Here is an 8,136-nt window from a genome sequence, read left to right as displayed (position 1 = left end):
CATCGAATAATGGATCCGACAAAAAAGCTAAATATCTCCTGGATAATTCCAAATAAGTTAACTGCTTCGGGGCAAGATGAGGCAGAATGCACACCGACAAGACTGAGCCAAACATCGCATGTATTCGGCCAGCTTATTCATTTCTGTAATTCTGGCTTGTACCCCTTTAAAAGTACCGGCCATTTTTAAGTCCGTTATCGTCAAATTGACCACCACATTGTCCAATATCCAAACCATCAAAGTGTCAGTTTTCCCACAACCTGTTGGGAAATGCATTCTCCTGTCTTTCCACCAACTTCTATGAAATCAATAAAGCTCTCCTTTATTTCATACATATTTTTTACGTATCGAATCAACTGGCTCGTTTGTTCCGTATGCGACACATGTGGAATGCAATCGAACATTATTGTATATTTTGCTTCTTTAATATCATTTTAAATGCTATTGCGAACTGTTTTCGCCATTATATCAGTAACTTCATTTTGAATTATCTTTGTTAAGTGTGATACTTGTCCCCTTTATAGGTATTCTAACTGGTACTTAAGAGTTATGTTTGGCTAGCAGAGTCATTAACCAGTTAACTGTAGCGCCCTCGTTTAAGAGTGCGCCGTTTTGTGTCGCCAGAATTGAACCCTGACGAGTATATTCGTCAATCAAAGAGTAAGTTGTGCTGGTAAGATATTTGATGAAAAAGATGGATTTATTTTATTAAATTGAAAATTTTTTACTAATATTTACTTATTTGTTTAACATAAGCATATATTACATGCATATTAAACTAAAAACGCAATAAATTAAATTAAATATTATACATATAAAAGTAAGAATTTGAATTCCTGCTGTGGAGTGATATTCAGCGAAACAGGGTACTAGACACAAGTAGGGACTTTGCAAATCGAATACCAGTAACGCGATTCCTTCCTGACCTTACGTTTGTAGCAATGCGAACACCTTCGCGTAGGATTGTTTTTTTTCGATGTTCCGGATATATAACCCGGAGCATGATTCCCGCCTAACTGGCTTATATTAGGTGTAAATGGTGGAGTTTGTGTCGATTTATTTCTTTCAACTGGATACGTCGCAAAAGTGTCTTCAATACATTTGAGTAAAAAGTTGATACGCGATAATTTTCCATTATTTTTTTTTTACATAATATGAATGCATTCAGACACATAATGTCTAAGAAATGGAGAAATATCTTTTTGTAGTACTTTTTGAGTCGTTTTCTTGCTATGGAGTACGCTATGATAACTCCATCGCTTCTATCCACCCCACCCATTTTTTTTATTATAATCAATCACTAACTCCGGTTTCTTTGTTATTATTTTTCTTTTCTCTGTTTGTATTACGTTGTCATTATGTACAGTACTTACTAAATAAACTTCCCTCTTACCTTTCCATTCTATTATACGCACGACGAGTATACTCGTCAATACACAAAATTGTGCCGCTTCTCCATGACGAGTATACTCGTCAATCACAGTTAACTGGTTAAATTAAAAAATTTGCCTTCATTAGGCCGAGGATACGTTGTCAGCAGACTGCTAGGTGTTTCATCAGATCCACGGAAAGAAAGACAATTTGTTGAAAGATACAATACAGCATTCATAACTACCTGTAGGATCTCTCCATTTTTCTTTCTCTGTGTGAATTAGTCGCTTAATGTCATGCTCGATGCCTTGACACGATTTCATTTGTTGTTGTCTTTCGACTACAACAGAATTCACTCCACTTAATCATGCACTCTCTGTGGATTTCAGATGCTTCGTGCTCAATTAACCTTTCTGAAGCTATTTTCCCGTTAATGAATCCTGCAGCGGATGTGGCATGTTTCTGGTAAATCTCACAGGGTGCACAAAAATTTCCTTTTTTAGTTTTAGAATATATAAGCCAAGATCTATTAATCTTTTCATTATTTGTTAATGTTCTGTGCCACAATGAAGATGTCAAATGTCTTCCACCACTTTCAGTGGACCTAAGGTCTACGTTTTCTGGCTGTTTTTCGGCTAATAATACAGCTTTCGCTCCTATCGGTGGTCGTTTCGGCTAATAATACAGCTTTCGGTGGTCGCGTGCTTAATGCATGATATAATTAAAGAAAATATGAGTAGACAATCTCCTATAACAAAAGAATATATTAAGTACTGAATTACAATTTAAATTACATTGCAGAGATCAACGCAGAGCTCGGAACACAGTTCATGCTACCGTCGCGTGCAGTTGTCTGACGAGAAGTCTGAGTGAGTAACGACGTCGCTTTGCTGCTTTGATTAAGAACTGGATTTTACACGTGGCGCCATCTCATGAATAGAAGTTGAAGTATCTGTCGGAACGCCACAGTACTCCCCCCCCCCAAGTACCATCGGTACGTTATAAGTACTTTGGGTTAAATTTAACCTTTCTTCCAGATCTGGTAGTTTTAGGTTGCTCTTTAACGGGATGTAAGCTTTCTTCCGGGAGTGATGTTGATGAGGAAGTTGTTGGATCTTGCATTAGAAATGCTGGTTTGAGACGATCGATTCCAATCACTGATTGTTTGCCATTGCAGATGATGGTGAAATATTTCTGTGTTCGTTTGACAACTTTGAATGGACCATCATATGAAGGTGTTAAAGTTGGCTTAATTGCATCGTTGCGCACGAATACAAGCGCAGGATGTACAAAATAGCTTGGCTGGTTATGCGAAGATGCTGGGGTTGGCGAGATATTGCTCATGGTCTCACGTAAACGTTGAAGGAATGTTGGAGGATCGATAACTGGAGTAGATTCTGGGTGAAAGAATTCACCTGGCAGACGGAGGGTTGCACCATATAACATTTCAGCACAAGTGCTACCAATGTCTTCTTTGAATGCTGTGCGAAGACCAAGCAAGACTAGGGGTAAGGCTTCTGTCCAGTGTGTGCTACTGTGGCACTTCAGACCTTGTTTGAGAGATCGGTGAAAGCGTTCCACCATCCCATTTCCAGATGGATGGTATGGTGTTGTGCGAATATGGCAAATGCCAAGAAGAGAGGTGAGGGATGCGAACAAGTGACATTGAAATTGTCGGCCTTGGTCAGTAGTGATGGTGGTAGGCATGCCAAATCTTGAAAGCCACTAGGAGATGAATGCTCGAGCTAGTTTCAGCGGATATATTTTCAATAGGAATGGCTTCAGGCCATCTTGTGTACCGATCAATACAAGTGAGGAGGTAAGTGTAACCATTTGAAGGAGGCAATGGGCCAACCAAGTCTAAGTGCACATGATCAAAGCGTCTTGCTGGAAGGTTAAATTGTTGAATGGGAATGTGAGTGTGACGGGATACTTTACACCGTTGACATCTAATACATGAACGAGTCCATTCTGTGATGTCTTGATTCATTGCTGGCCAGACAAATCTGTCTGCGATCAGCTTTTTGGTGGCACGGATTCCAGGATGTGCCAAATTGTGCAAGGCATTAAACACTTCACGTCTAAAATTGACAGGAATATAGGGACGTATTCTATTGTTCTGTATGTCACAGTAAATTTTAAGCGTTGGATCAATGTGCAGCGGTTGTAACTGAAGGGAGGTTTGTGGATTTGAGATTAGGTTCTTGAGTTCCTCATCATGCAATTGAGCTTTTGCAATTTCAGAGAAATCTGGGGTAGTGAGGTTGATATTGTTTACCCGAGACAAGGCATCAGCGACACAATTATCAGTACCAGAGACATATCTGATATCTGTACTAAACTGGGCAATGAAATCCAGATGTCGAAGCTGACGAGGAGAACATGAGTCAGAGTTTTTTCTAAAAGCGAAGGTTAATGGTCGATGATCGGTGAAAATGATGAAGTCGTGTCCTTCCAAGTTGTGCCGGAAGTATTTAACAGCACAGTACACAGCAAGTAGCTCCCTGTCATATGTGCTGTATTTCCTTTCTGCAGTAGTAAGTTTTCTGGAGAAGAATGCCATTGGGGAAAGTCCTTTAGTGGTATGGGCTTGAAGCACTGCTCCTATGGCCGTGTCAGATGCATCTACCATTATAGAGAGCTGATCTCTAGGTGAGTGATAAGAAAGTCTGGCTGCATTTTCCAAATCGTGTTTGCATTGCACGAATGCTGCAGATGCAGATTCAGTCCAAGGGACAGCTCGTTGATCGTTTGTTTTGCTATTCTTCAGAAACTCATGTAGGCAGGCTTGTCTTTTTGCGGCATTTGGCAGAAAGCGTCGGCAGAAATTTAACATTGCTAGAAAACGCTTCAGTTCAGAGATGGTTTTGGGCTGAGGTAGGTCGTTAATTGCTTTGATTCTTTCCGGTAAAGGTTTGACTCCATTCTGGGTGATAAGACATCCAAGAAAGGAAACTGAGGGTTGACCAAGTACACATTTGGATGGATTTAGTTTTAATCCATGATCTTTAAGGCGAGTGAAAATCTGACGCAGATGTTGAAAATGTTCTTCCGCATCTGTAGATGCAACCAAGATATCATCAAAATATGGGATGCAGAAATCGAGGCCAGACAGTACTTGGTGTATGAAACGCTGAAATGTTTGGCCAGCATTGCGAAGGCCAAATGGCATATATAAGTATTCAAAGAGACCAAATGGTGTAGTCACTGCGGTCTTGGGCACATCTTCAGCATGCACTTGGATCTGATGATATGCTCTGGCAAGATCGAGGGTAGAAAATATGTTTGTTCCATGAAAAAGATGGGTACAGTCTTGGATATGTGGGACTGGATATCTGTCAGGGACTGTGACGGCATTAAGTCGACGATAATCTCCACAAGGCCGCCAGTCACCATTAGACTTTTTAACCATGTGAAGTGGACTGGCCCATGGACTTTTAGATGGGCGAATGGTTCCCTGTGCTAACATGAATTCAAATTCTTTGCGAGCAGCTTTTAGCATCTCTGGAGAAAGACGACGAGGCTTGGAAAATACAGGTGGGCCATGTGTTTCAATGTGATGATACACTTCTGGCTGATGAGTATGCTGCCCTGATTTGGATGGGTTTAAAATGTCAGGGAATTCTGCTAATAGCCGATGAAACCGTGTGCTGCCCGATACAACACTTATGTTGGTAGGTACGTTCGATATGTGAGAAGCTTGGCCCTGTGATGTCAGCTGAGTTGTAGCATCAATTAAGCAATTATTTTTGACATCCACTAGAAGATGGAAATGTATCAAGAAGTCGACACCAATAATTGCTTGAGTTACATCCGCAATAATAAAAGGCCAGTTGAAAGTCCGGCGCAAGTTTAAATCAAGTGTCAATAGTTTGGTGCCGTAGGTTGCAATTTGGGTACCATTGGCTGCATACAGTACAAGTTTATTAAGTTGGTAAGCATTTGTTTTAGTTCTCGGGAGCACTGATATGTCAGCTCCAGTATCTACTAGAAAACATAACTGAGTTGAACGATCAGCCAGTACTATTCTGTCGATGTGGCGGACATTCTGTTGGCCAGCAGAAGACCGCCCATTTAGTTTCCCGCTTGTTCAAAAGTGCATGGAGGGGCACACTTGCGAGCTTGAGCGCCAAAATTCATATGATAAAAACATATGCCACTTGTGGGTTCTTTGTACTGCGTTCAAGTATTGTGACGAGATCGACTCCTTCTTCGGGCACGAAATTTATTACGTGGGCCCTGATTTGATCGATTGTATCTCCGTGAAGCATGAAGACTTGTAGAGAGTTCAGATACTTTTTTGGTCAACTCAGCCACTTGTTGTTCGAGGGATGAACTGGAAGGTGCAGCATTAGCAGCACTGACATAAGCTGGAGTAACAAGTTCATTAATTTTGTCAGCCATTGCTACTAAACGGGTTAGATCTTCATTGGAAGCAGCAAGAATTATTTGTATGTTATTAGGAAGACGCGAAAGCCATAGTGACTTCAACAAGTCGTCACTAAAATGGCTTCCTGCTAGATCACGCATTCGTGACAGCAAGTATGAAGGTCGCTGATCTCCAAGTTCAAGTCCTTGTAGTAAAGTACGTATTTTTGAAGATTCACTTTCTGAATAGATTTCAATGAGCCGCTGTTTCAGTTTGCAGTATTTATCACAATCAGGTGGTTTGAGAATTAAGTCATGCACTGAATTCAGAATATCAGACTCAATTGCTGCAACTACACGGTTGAATTTTGTAGAATCCTCACTAATGCGAGCGATAGAAAATTGTGCTTCGATCTGAGCGAACCACAATGAAGGATTATTTTTCCAGAAAGGCGGTGGCTTCACCGCAACGCGTGTGATTTGTGGCTCTGGTGGAATATCGTCGGGCATACTGATAGATAATTTTCACTTTAATTAATAAACACTTAACAGCACAAATATTGTAGCAAGAGGATACACTATTGATATTTTGCCATGATAACAATAAATATTTTAACCATGCAGAAAATATTTACGTAACGATACACACACAAATAAGACAGGTCAGCAATTACACAAATAATATTTTACCGAAATGCATTTGAAAAGAAACCCCTATTTGAGAAAAAAAAAATGATGCGTTCATTTTGTATCGCGCACACAAAATCACCACTTCACACTGCTAAGGCACTTTCGAAGGAAAAAGGAAATCACTCCTGTAGCACATGGGAAAACAATCACTACTTTCGAACACTGAGGGAAGAATTTTGCCGTAGCACGTTGCAGAAAATTACTGATGTAGCACATTTAGCGAAAATCACTATTGTATCACATTTGTCACAAAAGTTGAATGATCGAAGAATTATTGCACGACTGGCGAAGTCAGCGGAACGGAACAGATCACATTGACGATTTGCTGAAGCTCCTTGCGATGATATGCACGACTTTGAAAAAAAAAAAAAAAAAAAAAAAAAAAAAAAAAAAAAAAAACACAAGCAATATACATCAATACTTCTAGAAATAATTGAAGTTGTAGCATACGTTTAATGTCCATATTCGTTGTTATTTTTAGTCAGTTCTTCAGAATGCCTTGGATGCACGTGGCTTAGGGTCGTTGAAAATCCATTGTCAGTAGCGTGCTCAGTCAAAAGGTCACCACTTTTGGTGGTCGCGTGCTTAATGCATGATATAATTAAAGAAAATAAGAGTAGACAATCTCCTATAACAAAAGAATATATTAAGTACTGAATTACAATTTAAATTACATTGCAGAGATCAACGCAGAGCTGGGAACACAGTTCATACTACCGTCGCGTACAGTTGTCTGACGAGAAGTCTGAGTGAGTAATGACGTCGCTTTGCTGCTTCGATTAAGAACTGGATTTTACACGTGGCGCCATCTCATGAATAGAAGTTGAAGTATCTGTCAGAACGCCACAAGCTTGATTGCTTACGAAAGATCGTTGCTAATCGCTAATTTTTTTCTGTGATTGACAAACTGCCTGGGTCTGATAAATGAAAAGTTTTTAAGTCTTCTTTCTGCTGCCCACACGCATCTAAATCAAAAGATTCTTTATATCCTAATTTCATGTCCTCTAGATGCTCGTTTGAGGTCGATGAAGAAGGTTGCTCTCTGAGTTGCTGAAATGTAGTCTGTTTGAGGATGGTAGATGAAGATTCTTCATCTTGGTCATTCAAATTGCAAGAAATACCAGCATCCTTTAGAATCTCAGCACCATCGGAAGTTGCGGCAGGGTCTGGTTCGTCTTTTCCGTGAAGCCTTTTTTTTTTTTTTTTTTTGTCATTTTAGCTGCAATTTGTTTTCTCTGTTTGGTCTCATCTTTTGCTCTTTTTCTATACTCTGCTCCTGAGAGCTTTTTCTAGACGCTCTCGTGATTTCTTTTAGCCTAAATATAATAACTTGCCTTAATAAGAAAAGCTAAAAATTGACGTAATTACACCCAAGTCTTAGGGCCGCGCTAACTAAATGGTTGTGTCTCGCTAAATATGGCGAGGAATATTGGAAGCAAATATATTAAAAGAAAATAAGAGAACAAATAAACCCTCCAAACTGAAAAACTTTAAACACTATTAAAATAATAAATCCGTTTTTAAAACCTAAGTTGCCGACTAGCTGCAAAAAATCATTCCTGTTGATATTCTCGATGTACATTCATTTGAATTATTTCATTGGTTCAAGGTTAATTTGTATTCGGTATTAGGAAAGAGTTACAATTTACAATGCTTCCCCATTTATTTCGCAAGAGGCGTCGGTATGAAAACAAGGCTCTTTATGCT

Source organism: Stegodyphus dumicola, chromosome 3, assembly GCF_044657685.1.
Source record: "Stegodyphus dumicola isolate Sdum_Otavi_A_Nest chromosome 3, ASM4465768v1".
NCBI classification, from domain to species: domain Eukaryota; kingdom Metazoa; phylum Arthropoda; class Arachnida; order Araneae; family Eresidae; genus Stegodyphus; species Stegodyphus dumicola.
Note: the sequence above shows the minus strand (reverse complement) of the source record.